The sequence below is a fragment of the Pinus tabuliformis genome, chromosome 8 (assembly GCF_031772625.1).
Source record: "Pinus tabuliformis cultivar Carrire ecotype Pingquan chromosome 8, CPIR1, whole genome shotgun sequence".
NCBI lineage: Eukaryota > Viridiplantae > Streptophyta > Pinopsida > Pinales > Pinaceae > Pinus > Pinus tabuliformis.
Window position 1 is genome coordinate 1,244,088,067 of NC_142294.1, and position 15,105 is coordinate 1,244,103,171.

At 40.3% G+C, this 15,105-nt stretch overlaps 1 protein-coding gene across 2 annotated transcripts in view; it reads left to right on the top strand.

Annotated features, from left to right (window-relative positions):
• Positions 1-1,257: 1,257 nt before the first annotated feature.
• LOC149239889 (uridine/cytidine kinase UKL1, chloroplastic-like) overlaps positions 1,258-15,105 on the top strand; it is a 277,768-nt gene continuing 263,920 nt past the window's right edge. For both annotated transcript variants that reach the window (XM_089373570.1, XM_089373571.1), the window contains exon 1: positions 1,258-1,414. The gene's annotated coding sequence lies outside the window, so the exon portion shown is untranslated. The remainder of the gene's footprint in view (positions 1,415-15,105) is intronic.

Here is a 15,105-nt window from a genome sequence, read left to right on the forward strand (position 1 = left end):
TAAGAACACGACACCAAAACTCAAAGGGCGATACCATAAACATAAGCAACACTAAGAAGTAATCATGCTAACATTAGAAGGATGTTGGTCATAATCAATTGGCCCTACTAGTAACTAGTTAGTAATTGAGGATATATTGAATAGGTTACCATCCATCATTTGGAGGCTTTGAGGACTTAAGTCCTTTAGAAATGGACAAAACTAGCGATGAGAATTGCTTGTCATTTTAGGGCGATGCTAAGATCAACTCATCCTATGCTTGCATCTTTCTCACACTTAATTTTCACCTTAGTGGCAAGGTCAACTGTCATCTTTATGTGAACTTGTTGAACTTTGTATTAAGGAGTTAGGTTCTTCTTTGCATATGGTACAAGGGTGCCACTTCAAAATTCTAAAAGCGTGAGAGATTGTCCATCTCCATCCATAATTTCCATCCTTGAATTCACAAAAACACATTGATATAAATTAATGTGCTATCATATTAGGAAAATATTTACAATAAAATTATCAAATTAAAAATAATACCTTCCTTTTTTTTGAAATCTAATAAATTTGATTGATGACTCTAATAAATATATAGACCCATTAAAACTCAAATGACTTATTATAAATAATCTTTCATATCCATTTAATTTAATTTAAATTTATTTTTAAGATTCTCAGCCAAAAAAATCCCATAATAAAATGTATTCTATTTTTTTATCATCCTCTTTACTAATATATTCTCTTTTCAACTTTGAAATATATTCCTTTTTCAACTTTTAAATTTTGAAATATATTCTTTTTCAACTTTTAGGTTAAAAATGACCCAAAAAAATGATTCAAAATAACATCTTCTGATTATTTTTATTTAATTTTTTTTTTTTTTTTTTTTAAATTATTTATATTCTTAAAAAAACACCAAAAAAACATAGTAATTGGACCACTAATTAAAGTTATCTAAAATAACATGTCGCCATTGCTTTTATTTTAACATTTATTCATCCTTAAATTGTGTTTTACTAAATCTCGCTCTTTATTAATCTATTGGTTTTACATACATACCGAGGTTACGTAGAAAAGGCAAATGAAAACCAAATAAGCAGGCACTTTACAGCTAACGAAGCCCACTACCTCTTTGAACACGTTAAAGTTATCTCGATATAATTAGAAACTCCGCTAAGGGGAAAAAGTAGGGATCTACAAAGGTTAATGGGCAATATAAATTTGAAAATGTACACATTTATTAAAAATAATGAATCTATACGATTAATATTTTCTATATAAAGGTTGGAATAAAATATATTCGCCACAGCTTCTGTCACGGCCGGACGATATTTGCAGGGGCCAGATTTGTTTCACATTAAACGAGCTGGTATATCACCGGCAGGCGTCTCATTCTTCTGAAGGAGAAGTATCCGGGCAAATCACTCCTGTAAGCGCATTTTTTATTTTATTTTCATAAACGCAACTTTATCCTGGGGCTCGTTTTCGTTTTTCCTGAACAAATTTGGTTGAAAGCTGGGTGATTGACAATGATCGAGAGAAAAAACTGAATTTGGACAATCTATGCTAATCTGTGATTTCTTGACATATTTTGTAAATGCATTTTCTATCCACTGAGATATGAGCTTTGATCCCATTAATGGCGCTTTTCACCGAGCCGTGAATTAGTTTCCATAACGATTTTCAAAGGATTCTTACCCACTTCATTGAGAATAAGCTTGTCTGAAAACTTTCCGTCACATATAATGAAGCTGATTTCTTTGTCCTTACATATATTTTCATCCTGACTTCACGCTGGCTTGTATTTTGGTTAAGGACTCGCATGCACATGTAGTTGTAGTTGGGCTTCGCAGCTGTCATTTTGTTTATCATCCTTCACCTGTTTGTCTGTTCAAAATTTCGTTGGGATCTTTTCTGTTGTTCCTAATAATTCGATACTTACACTTGTAATTTTCTAGGCTGCCAGTGTGAACTTTCCTTGCCAGGGAAAGAACATAGGTGCCTAATCAAATCTCTGCTTGATCAAAACCAAACGTGCACTTGTAAAGCTGTGGGAATGACTTTCTTTACTGTGGTTATTGCTGTTATGTCTTTTAAAAGAGGCGACAATCCTTGGAACGAATTGAAGTACTTTATATCTCTCAGGGAAAACAGTTAGCTGTGCAAACAATCTATCAGTTTTGTTGCCGAATCCTCAAACTTATTTTTCAGCAAAAGATTGGTTGATCAGGGTAGGTCTCATGAAATCCGAAGTCTTGCTGGTATCTCAGGCCGCATTGTCGTCATAGTATGGATAACATTCTATCATCCTATGGCTGGCTAAGAGCCAAGTCAGTGGTGAATTTGTTTCAATAATTACTCATATGTATCAAAAGATCAATATACATTTATGGTGACTGTAAATGGGTCTGGAAGGTAAATCTACTATCTTTACGACCAAGCTCTGCAAAGAACAAATTATTGAATTATCTAACATTCTGAAGCAATATCTATCTAGCAACCCCTTCTTCCTTTTCTCTGGGGATCCTTCAAATCCGAAGGATTATTGCCCTGCTTCTTTCTTAAGGTTGTGTTGCTCAAAGGTCAAAATCAAGGGTCTTTCCTTCTCTCGTCAAATGCCAAATGCCAAAGCAGCTTGAAGATCTTCCATTTTACCATGTTGCCCCAATATTGTTTTGTGTTTTTGTTTGTTTTTTTAAATTTAATTTTTTATATATATCTAGAGGAATTGGCACTTGGGCCAGCCTCGTACTCACATGACATGGGTTGATTGCAACCGCTACCACTATAAATTCTAGGTGTGTATGTATGGCCCTTCCACATGCATAGGGGATTTGAACACTGAACCTCCTTGCACATAATACTTCATTTACATGGCCATCGCTAGTTGAACTGCCCCAAGGGGATTATGTTGCCCCGGTAGTTGATCTGGTATGTTTACAACTTTTTCAATGCTTCAGACTTCATCACTTTATGGGACAATCTCCCTTTGTTCTAATACCATTCTCACACTCATCTGTTAAAATTGGAAACTAGGGCCAAATTCCACCTTGGGACAACTCATTTGATGGAGATGATGATTGCATTAAATTCCTCTTTTCGAGAGGACCAAAATTGATATAAAGATCTTCCAATTTAGACAAGCAAAATTGTGTTTTTCAATTTATGCCCACACATGTGCAAATTGTTCAAGTCGGCCACATCATCATGTAGGCTCATGAAGCCCAATGGACGTGACTATTCACCCTCAACGACTTGTATAAATACAATTGTCGTCTCACCTCATTTGGTATCATCATCACACACATTTCTTCTCTCCTTCTCTCATTGGTTCATACAACTATTGGGCAGATCTTCTCTCTCTCACAGATGTGGCAGAAGAAAGAATTTTCTGGGTAAAATTGTAGGGCCGAATTTCAGGATTGTTGCAGGAGTTTGACCAACGTTGACCGAACACTTTGACTCATCCTTTGATTGTGATTTTTGTGGGAAAATTTTGTTTTTTGCAAGCTGTATAGTTTGGCACAGGAACCGAGAATCTCTGGGCACTTTGACTGCAGGGTTCACTGCAGATTTGACCAATTTTGACTGCAATTTTTAGGACTATTTTGGGCTAATTTTGACCGATAAGGAAGGTCGAATTTGACTGGGTTTGATCGAGCTTGAAGTGGACTGTTTGACTGTTGTGTTAACCATCTTTGACTTTCTGGTTAGGGCTGAGTTTGATTGCAGTTGACTGTAAATTTGATAGGGTTGTTTTGACCTTGATTTGGCAACTCAATTTTGACTTTTGTACTCTCTCTCATTGCTGAACATTTGATATAATAATAAGAAGAATTGATCAAAGGGTTTTCCACACATTGGGGTTTTTTCCTGGCATCTGCTAAATCTGGTGTCCTCTCGTCTTGGCTGGTCCATTCATTTTTTATTTATGTTCTATTTGCAGTTACTGTCAATGTGATTTATGGTGAAGTGATTGCTATTGGAGACTAATTTTGAAAGTGTCATTGGGTTGCTTAAAAGTACATTGAAATAATTGTCCTAAGCATAGGACATACCATTGTTATTTAAATTTAACATGGTATCAGAGCTTAAGTGAAGACAAAGCCCAAGCAAGGGAGAGAAAAGCAATAAGGTTTATTGGACAAGTTTCAATGGCTTCTTCATCTTACTTCAAGACTAAGGACAAGTTCAATGACAAATATGACTACCATGCATGGAAAATGACTTTGGACCTGACTTTGGAGGAGCATGAAGTATTGGACTATGTGTAGGGAAAAGTGGCCGAGCCTCCTTCAAATGCACCAACTGCTGCTAAGACGAAGTATAGAAACGGTGAGGTCAAAGCAAATAAAATTTTGGTTGATTCTATTCAAAAGCATTTGGTTGCCTATATTTCTGATTTGGGAACTTCTAAGGAAATTTATGATAAGCTAGTTGGGATGTTCAAAGTGAACAATGCAAATCAAATCCTCTTTCTCAAAAACAATTTGAAGGACATCAAGAGGGAGTTCATCCAATCCTACTTCATGAGGATCACATAAATCAAGAATGACCTTTTATCTACTGGAGAAGTTATTGCTGACAGGGAGATCACTCTCATTGCACTTGGGGGTCTTTCAAGAGCATGGGATGTGTTTATCACCACCATTCTCAACAACAAGAATATTCCTAGTTTTGATGAATTATTTGCTAGATGCATTTAAGAGGAGACAAGGATGCTGGATAGAGACAAGCCTTGAAATGGAAATGAACCCACTGCTTACTCCACTCATGCAAAGAAGAAAAATAATGCTGGTCCAAGGAGACAGGGTCAAGGGTTCAAGCAGGGATTCAAAGAAGGAAGAAAAAGAAGGTGTTTCAATTGTAACAGGGTCGAGCACTATTCTAGAGAGTGTCCTCACAAGAAGAACTCTCCAAGGGATGATGACAACAACAACAACAAAGGCAATGGAAATCAAAGGAACAACAAGTTCAATAATAAAGGAAAAATGAATGCTCCTGCTGCTCGATATGGAAATGGTCGACCTCCCAAAAGATCAAGAAACTCCAAGTATGAAGAAAGTAATGTTGTAGAAAAACAAAAAGAATTTTATCTTATCTATTGCCTCTCCTCCAGACACTTTGGATCATTGATTGATTGATAGTGGATCCTCAAGGCACTTCACTGGGTACAAAGAAGCCCTCTCAAATTTGATTGAAAAGATGACTAATTTGGAGATTATACTTGGAGACAATGCCACCTACCTCGTGAAAGGGATAGGTACTGTTACTCTTCACTTGAATCAAGGCCCAACCATTCATTGAGCCGAGAGGCTCATTCTACAACCCAATATGATGTGTAATTCTGTGACTCTGTCCGTCCGTCATCAAACTTGAAATTTTGCTCATGTCGGGCAAAACAAAATTTAAAAAAAATCTAGAAATAAAAAATTAAATAACTATACAAAACATTTAAATAATGTAGGCTCATAAAAAAATTTGCACGTGAAGAAATTGGATCCCCCTCGGCTCATGTTAGATCCATATTTAATACGGATCTATGCTTGTCTACAAAAAGTATCATATGTACCAGATTTGAAGAAGAACTCTATTTTTGCGATGGAAGATAAAGGCTTCAAAGTAGCATTCATTGATTGAAAGGTACGTATTTGGCAAGAAACCCTAAAGATGCATTCACACTTGGATTTAGGGTTGATGGTCTCTATCAAGTTGGAGGAAGTCCTTTGGGAGCCTTGACTTGCGATGCTTCACTTCAATCTGAGCTATGGCGCGAAGGTTTGCCCACATACATTACAAAGCCTTACCTGGGGTAAGGAAGATGGTCACAAGTATGCTCGATTTCAACCTGAATCATGACGGAGTTTGTCAGGGTTGTGCAACTGGGAAACTCACAGGGGGACCATTCCCTTAAAGTGAAAGCCAAACTACCGATATTCTTCAATTGGTTAATTCTAACCTATCTAGTATGTTTCCCGTAACATCATTGGGAGGATACTTATACTATGCAATTTTTGTGGATGACTTCTCTCGTAAAACATGGATCTATTTCATGAAGAAGGATGAAGTGTTCAAATGGTTCCGTTCTTTCAAATCCTTGGTGGAGAATCAAACCGAGAAGAAGATCAAGATATTGAGGATTGACAATGGAACTGAATATGAATCAAATAAATTCAATGACTTTTGCAGGGAGGCTGGCATTAGAGGGAGACAACCGTTCCATACACTCCCGAGCAAAATGTAGTTGCTGAAAGGAAGAATTGAACAATCATGGAAGCCACCTGTGCCCATGCTCCATGATCAAGGTCTACCAAAGTTCTTATGGGGAGAAGTTGCCAACACTCCAGTGTATGTTCAAAATAGGAGCCTGCTTCAAGCACTGGATTTCAAGACACCAGAAGAAGTTTTCACTGGTAAGAAACCTAATGTTTCTCATTTTAGAATATTTGGTTGTCTCGTGTATTTTCATGTGTCTGAAGAGAAAAGAAACAAGTTGGAAGCATCTGGAAAGAAAGATATATTTGTGGGTTAGAGTGAAAATTCAAAGGCATATAGAATCTATGTGTCTGGTCAAAGAGGCGTGGAGATAAGGCATGATGTCGCCTTCGATGAAGACACTGCCCTTTGTTGATTTGGGGTAGCATCGAATGTGCTCTAAGCCTCAAATTTTGTAGGGAGGCTTGGGCACATGTATTCCAAAGAACCCAGACAACATTTTGGGAAATTCCACCTAGAAGTGATTTTATTAAAATAATTAATATTTTTAATGGGGTTCATAAGTTTAAACTTAGGAAAATTAAAATATCAATGGGTATTAATCTAATCATGGGTGAAACTTCTAGAAAAAGACACGGATCAAGCCAAAACGATTTGAGCCTGTGATTGTGATTTAATCTAGGCCGTTGGTTGTCCATCAGGAAGATATAAGAAGGGGCTTAAGGGTCATTTGAAAGACACACTGAGAGATCAAGGAAATCGATTTTCTGAAGTGAGAAGTTCTCAGGAGGAAAATCGATTGAGGAGATTTCTTGCAGCAGAGGGGCAATGAGATTTAGAAGAAGGAATTACTGGAGAGTACGAGGCATAGGGAGAACAGAAAGACGTCCATAGGAAGGCTGACGCTAGCCCACATAGTGCTGATGCAGAGGCAGTGCAGTCCTTGAGGGGAAGTCGAGTTTCTTGCTAAGGGAAGGCGAGTTTCAGTTGTCGGAAGCTGGGGTGTGAGTTTGGGAGGCAGGAGTTTGATTTTCTCAGCCAGTAGAGGATCCGGAAGAGAGGCAACGTAATACCCAGCAAGGGTGATGCAGAAACTGCTGGGAGTGACGTAGTTCTGCATAGAGGCCACGCAGAGCCTCCAGTTTAGCAGGATCAGTCATTGATTCTCCCAGTGACAGGGTGAGATCATTTCACCAGTATTTTTGTTCAATATTCTCTCTGTATCGGATTGCTAGTTGAGCATCCTAGAATTGTACTCAGATTTTCTCCTGCATAATAATAAAACCCTCAAAGTTGTTGCACCGGTTTTCCCCCATTGGGTTTTTCCGGGGACTATTGTGCAAAAGTAACGGTGTCCTATGTGTTTCTGTTTACCTTGCTTAATTTCTATGTTTCAAAATCATATTTAATTTGGTGTAGGCTGCTTCAGTTATTTACTTCAATGTTTCAAGAAGAAATCTGAAATATGCTTATAATGTAATTTACAATCTAGGTGAAGTAGATTCAGCTGGTTGCGGTAGGGTTCCAAAGATTGTTAGATCTAGGAATTTTCACATGGTATAAGAGCTGTTGATGTGAAACATGAAGAGCAGATCTAGCACTAAAGCAAGGACCAACTTGCTACAGCAAGCAGAAGTTTGAATCCCTTGAGGGATTGCGCATTTCTAGCCAGGGGGGCGATATTTTCGGGGTTGTCTCTCTTTGAGTGAGTCGATAGAGAGGTAAGACTGCCAGATCGAGAATTTGACAAGGCAGAAGGAGCCACGAAGAGCCTCAACACAGAACTACAGGGATGCAATTTTCTGCAAGCTGAGTGTTGGGCGGAAAAGCTGTCGGGAGGAGGAAGCAGATCGCATGGTGAGGCAATGCTTCCTCAGTGATTTCTTGCCAAGGAAATCAATATTTCTCAATTGCTGGGCAGCATAGGAGCAACATACTTACCAGCTCCATCAGGTAGTGCGTAAGCCAGCCTAGGAGCTACATAGTAGGGAGAAAGAGGGAGTTGTTCGACAATTTGCTTCCAATTACGTCATCTAGAAGGCTAGAATGTCTTTCCTTCTAGATGAGCATGCCCTCAAGACTTATGTTGATAGTGTGGTAGCTGTCCCTGCGGATGCAAATCCACTGAAGAAGTACAAAATTGAGGTGGCAAAGGCTAAGAGGATGATCCTGGATGGAGTGAAGGATCACGTGGTGTGCCACGTTGCTAGCAAAGGGACTGTTAAGGAGATGTGGGATGCCTTGGCCACATTGTATCAGGGATCTTTCGAGCAGCGAAAGATGTACTTAGAGCAGAAGCTGAGATCTGCTCAGATGCAGAAGGGAGAACGTGTGGATCCATTCCTCACGAAACTGAAGGAAACCCGTGATGAGTTGTCGGCTATGGGGCACACACCTCAAGATTCAGAGTTAGTGAGACTGGCTCTAAATTCCGTCTCGGATGAATGGCAAGTCTTTGTCTAGAGTATCCTGGGTAGAGCAACATTGCCAAATTGGGATGAGATGTGGGCAACTCTGAAACAAGAAGAGTTGAGGAGAGACCTAGTCAAGGTCAAACTTGATGGAAGCAACAACAATAGTGGGTCGAAGCCCAAAGTAGAAGAGGAGGATAACGCAACCCTTGCATCGAAGGGACATCAAGGGCAACAGAGACGGAAAATGACGTCTCCAAGGTGAAATGTTTCGGATGTGGTGGGATGGGCCACTATGTATCCCAGTGTCCTTTGAAGAAAAAGGACAAGGATGAGAAGCACGATCCTAAGGTTGCAGCCACAAAGATTGAATAGGAGGAGTTTTCCATGACAACCAAGATACCTCCAGGAGGGAGGTGGGCTGATATAGAACTATAGTTCGATAGAGCTACAAATGGGTAGGATCCTTGAGGAGCCCACCTCTTGGATCATCACCTTGCTATGGGAGCCCATGATCATTAGTAGCGAGATGGTGGAGTTTTTAGTTGGTGCCATGGAGTGTTGATTTGATAGATGCAGTAGTTAGTAGTGCTAAAATGTGAGCAATGCAGAGTAGAGAGGCAGCAGTGCGTGGAGGCACAATGCAGAGATTCAGTGACACAATGGCTTCAAAGGACAACGTAGGACTAGCAACAGTCAAGATTTTAGCACCAAGGTGCATTCACTGGATACATGTCCAGTTTTGGGTGTTTTCAGTTGCTTCTCTCACCAATTGAGTTGCAGTACGGATGCAGTGTTAGCAGTGGCAGTACTAGCAACGTAACAGATGCAACATTTGAGAGGGAGTTGCAGTACAGATGTAGCATTGGCAGTGGCAGTGTCAAAGACAACAGTACAGTAGTAGCAACATTGCAGTAGTTGGTGGACAACATGTCAGACATCAACAACGCAGAAGATGATGCTTCATAGTCAGAGGAGTATGCAGTAGCAGTGTATTGCTAGAGCACATTCCTCGCTAAGAGGGAGTGTTGATTTGGGTAGCATCAAATGTGCTCTAAGCCTCAAATTTTGCAGGGAGGCTTGGGCACATGTATTCCAAAGAACCCAGAAAGCGTTTTGGGAAATTCCACCCAGAAGTGATTTTATTAAAATAATTAATATTTTTAATGGGGTTCCTAAGTCTAAACTTAGGAAAATTAAAATATTAATGGGTATTAATCTAATCATGGGTGAAACTTCTAGAAAAAGACACGGATCAAGCCAAAACGATCTGAGCCTTTGATTATGATTTAATCTAGGCCGTTGGTTGTCCAATAGGAAGATATAAGAAGGGGCTTGAGGGTCATTTGGAAGACACACTGAGAGATCAAGGAAATCGATTTTCTGAAGTGAGAAGTTCTCAGGAGGAAAATCGATTGAGGAGATTTCTTGCAGCAGAGGGGCAATGAGAATCCAGAAGAAGGAATTTCCGGAGAGTATGAGGCAGAGGGAGAACAGAAAGACGTCTAGAGGAAGGCTGACGCTGGCCTATGCAGTGCTGACGCAGAGGCAGCATAGTCCTTGAGGGGAAGTCGAGTTTCTTGCCAAGGGGAGTTGAGTTTCAGTTGTCGGAAGCCGGGGTGAGTCTGGGAGGCAAAAGTTCAATTTTCTCAGCCAGCAGAGGATTCGTAAGAGAGGCAGCGTAATACCCAGCAAGGGTGACGCAAAAACTATCGGGAGTGACGCAGTTCTGCGTAGAGGCTACGCAGAAGGTGACGCAAATCTTCCAGTTTAGCGGGATCAATCACTGATTCTCCTAGTGACAGTGTGATATCATTTCGCCAGTCTTTTTGTTCAGTATTCTCTCTGTATCGGATTGCTAGTTGAGCATCCTAAAATTGTACTCAGATTTTCTCCTGCATAATAATAAAACCCTCAGAGATGTTGCACTGGTTTTCTCGCATTGGGTTTTTTCAGGGACTATTGTCAAAAAATAACGGTGTACTATGTGTTTCTATTTTCCTTGGTCTGTTTCTATGTTTGAGAATCATATTTAATTTGGTGTAGGCTGCTTCAGTAATTTACTTCAATGTTTCAAGAAGAAATCTGAAATAAGCTTGTAATGTAATTTACAATCTAGGTGAAGTAGATTCAGTTGGTTGCAGTAGGGTTACAGAGATTGTTAGATCTATGAATTTTCACACCCTTGGGAAAGCCATAGATCTCCCCATTCCAAGAAAAGATAATGATGATGCTGCAGAAAAATAGGATGAACCTTCGACAGATGAACCTATGCTCGATGTTGAAGGCCCGATGGATCCCATTGATCCACCACCTGGTGATCCCTCTACCGCAAGGAAAAGACCTTCGTGGCTCAAAGATATTCTCGAAGATGCTGAAAGACATATTGCTTCAAGAGGGACATTTCGCGAAAGTAAGAAGCCGAACAGGTATCAAGGGTACTTAGCTGCTATGAGTATTATTGTTCAAACTGAGTCATGTACATTCGAAGAAGCCGTAAAGCACCAAGTCTGGAAGGATGCGTTGAATATCATGAAAAATGATGTCTGGGATGCGGTACCTAGACCGAAGGACAAGTTCGTAGTCACCTCAAAATGGCTATACAAAATCAAACATGGAGTAGATTGGAGTGCTGAAAAACACAAGGCCAGGTTCGTTGCTCGAGGCTTCTCTCAAAAGGAAGGAGTGGACTATGACAGATATTTGCACTGGTTGCCCGATATACAACTATATGATCTATTATTTCTCTTGCTGCCACTCAAGGATGACGCCTACATCAAATGGATGTCAAGACTACTTTCTTGCATGGATCGCTTAAGGAGGAAGTATGCTTGGAACAACCTCATGGGTTCAAAGTACATGATCGAAGGACACACATATGCAGGTTGAAGAAAGTCCTCTATGGGTTGAAGTAAGCCCCTAGGGCTTGGTATGAGAGAATTGATAACTATCTTATGAAGCTTGGATTTACGAGGAGCATGCTGATCCTAATCTATACCTCAAGGTTGAAAAGGACATGCCTCTCATTTTGGTCCTTTATGTAGATGATCTCTTTCTAACAGGTGCAAACCCTCTCATTTATAAATGCAAGAGGGAGTTGCCTTCCGAATTTGAAATGAAGGACCTAGGTCTGATGCATTACTTCCTAAGCTTGGAGGTCTGGCAAAAGGCAGGTGAGATTTTCCTTTCTCAAGGAAAATACATTGTGAAGCTGCTCGAGAGATGTGGGATGGTGGATTGCAAGTTTGTGTCTACTTCGATGGAACTCAACTTCAAGAAGCTATGTGGAAGTGCTGTTGGGCCCAAATTGGCAAACCCTTCCGAGTATTGACAACTTGTGGGAGCCTTGATGTTTTTGGTAAACTCCCATCCAGATATATGCTTCACTGTAAATACGTTGAGTCAATTTATGGTCGAGCCTCATCACATACATTGGATTGCTGCTAAGAATCTCTTGAGATATCTCCGTGGCACAATCAATTATGGATTGAGATACAACTGCCAGGAATTTGAGGCTACATGGATATATTGGTTGGTTTGAAACGCATCGACAAATGTTTATTGATGTGATTATTATCAAATTTTTCTTTCTTAGAAACTAGATATGGATCACAGAAGCCAAAACTCGATCGTTACATGGATATACTGATGCTGACTGGGTTGGTAGTGTGGTGGATCGAAAGCACATTTGGATGTTGCTTCTCATTAGGGTCCGCGTCAATTTCTTGGATGAGTAGGAAGCAAAAATCGGTTGCTCTAGGCACCGCCAAGGCCGATTACATTGCTGCTAGTATGGTCTGTTGTGAAGCTATTTGGTTGAGGAAGCTATTTAGTGAGTTTTTTGAGCATGTGTTGGGTACCATCTTGATCTACTACGACAACTAGAGTGGGATTCAACTTTTAGAGAATCCTGTGTTCGACGACCGCTTCAAGCACATTGACATCCGGTAACACTTTATCCGGGATATGGTACAACGGGGAGTAATAAGGCTTCAACACATTAGGATTGATGAGTAGGTCGCAGACATCCTCACGAAGCCCTTAGGGAGGGTCAAATTCTTAGCCTTCCAAGAGAGACTTGGAGTCATGGAAAGACCCTCCCATGAGGGTCCCGCTTAAGTTGGACATTGAGCTTTGGGAGCTCCTAGGGGCTTGGGTACTTCTTGGAGCTGTGAGCAACCATAGGGTGTGTGGTTCACCTCCCTTATGATTGATGACACGTGTGTAGGGTGAGTGGTTCACCTTCCCCAACGATTGACATATGCATAGGATGAGTGATTCACTTTCCCCTATGGCATATGAGCAGGATGAGTGGTTCACCTTCTCTTGCTGATGCCTCAACATACATCCTACCCATGTTGTCCGAGACTCATGGGAAGTACCTCTAATTTGGCCAATGAGTTGGGAAAAATGGTCAGGGACCATAGCACTACCGATGGACGCGTTGTGTACTGTCGTACTCCCTATGACTAAGAGTCTAAAGACTAAGATGCATGGTGTTCAACAACTTGATCTGGGATCAAGTTTGATTGAGGTTCTACCTTTGAACTGACTTTTGCTAGTGGAGAGTGGTAAGGTCTTGTGACTCACTCTCGATCGATTCTTCTTCATTATTCATGTCAGTGTTTAGAAGAGCAGAGATGAGATGAGATTCAGAGATGGTACACGACGTCAGGATGGCATGATGACTGATGATGATGGATGGATTGGTAGGTGGAATACTCCCTAGTTGAGAGGGAGTGTTAAAATTGGAAACTAGGGCCAAATTTCACCTTGGGACAACTCATTTAATGGAGACGATGATTGCATTAAATTTCTCTTTTTTGAGAAGACCAAAATTGATATAAAGATCATCCAATTTGGACAAGAAAAAGTGTGTTTTTGAATTTGTTGCCCACACGTGCAAATTGTTCAAGTTGGCCACATCATTATGTAGGCTCATGAAGCCCAATGGGCGTGACTCTTCACCCTCAACGACTTGTATAAATACAAGTGCCCTCTCACCTCATTTGGCATCATCATCACACACATTTCTTCTCTCTCCTTCTCTCATTGGTTCGTACAACTATTGGGCAGATCTTCTCTCTCTCACACGTGTGGCAGAAGGACGAATTTTCTGGGCAAAATTGCAGGGCCAAATTTTAGGACTGTTGCAGGGGTTTGACCAACGTTGGTTGAGCACTTTGACTCATCCTTTGACTACGATTTTTGTGGGAAAATTTTGTTTTTTGCAAGCCGTACAGTTTGGCACAGGAACTGAGAATTTTTGGGCACTTTGATGAAGGGCTGACTGCAGGGTTGACCGCAGAGTTGACCAAGTTTGACTGCAGTTTTCAAGACTGTTTTGGGCTGACTTTGACCAGTAAGGAAGGCTGAATTTGGCTGGGTTTGAATGAGCTTCAAGTGGACTGTTTGACTGCTGCGTTGACCATCTTTGACATTCTGGTTAGGGCTGAGTTTGACTACAGTTGGCTGCAGATTTGACAGGGTTGTTTTGACTTTGATTTGGCTAGTCAATTTTGACTTTTGTACTCTCCCTCTTTTCCTAGCATTTGATATAATAATAAGAAGAATTGATCAAAGGGTTTTCCTCACATTGGGGTTTTTCCCTGGCATTTGCCAAATTTGGTGTCCTCTCATCTTGGCTGGTCTTCTGCATTTTTTATTTATGTTCTATCTACAGTTACTGTCAATGTGATTGCTATTGGAAACTAATTTGGAAATTGTCATTGGGCTGCTTAAAAGTACATTGAAGTAACTGTGCTAAGCATAGAATATACTATTGTTAACTAAATTTAACATCACCGTACACAAACTCATCCGTAATTCTGTAGAAGTGTTTGCCAGCTTATGCCACAAAAAGGCAAACAAATTATATGTACAACAATACAGCTGACCAAGGAGTCCAATAGAATAGCTCAAGGGTTGTTGCCAATGTTGTTGGACATTTGGCTAGTTCCATGTTGGCAGGTGTTTGGTTTGAATTCCCCTGTGTTAGGTTCACTAGTCTATGCCTATGGGTTTATTAGGGATGCTTTTCATGAAGGTGTAGAAACATCCCTTGGGTTTCCTTGGGAAAAAAATTGACTGAGAAGAAAAAAAGTAGTACAAAACTAGAACAACCTATCATCATTAATGGAGACTAACAATAGGGACCCATTGATATTATCATTTCAGAAAACACTCTCATAGTAAACTCCAATATTGGTTGATGCCTAGCCTTTCTCTCCTTAGATAGAGCCTCTTTGTGCAATATGCTGAGGAACCAAGGGACTAACCTTGTCCATATTATTGAAAGTATGGATGATCTTCTCTTAAGGCCATGTGCCGAGTCATTACTTGGTGTATTGAGGGATTTATTGAGCCTACATATGGGGAGGTTACCCACTTTATCATTCATGTCTAGGGTGGCCTAGTCTTCTTCTTGGGGCTAGTTACCCAATCCTAGAAGGATGCGTATAAATATACATACACTCGTCATCTGGAAAATACA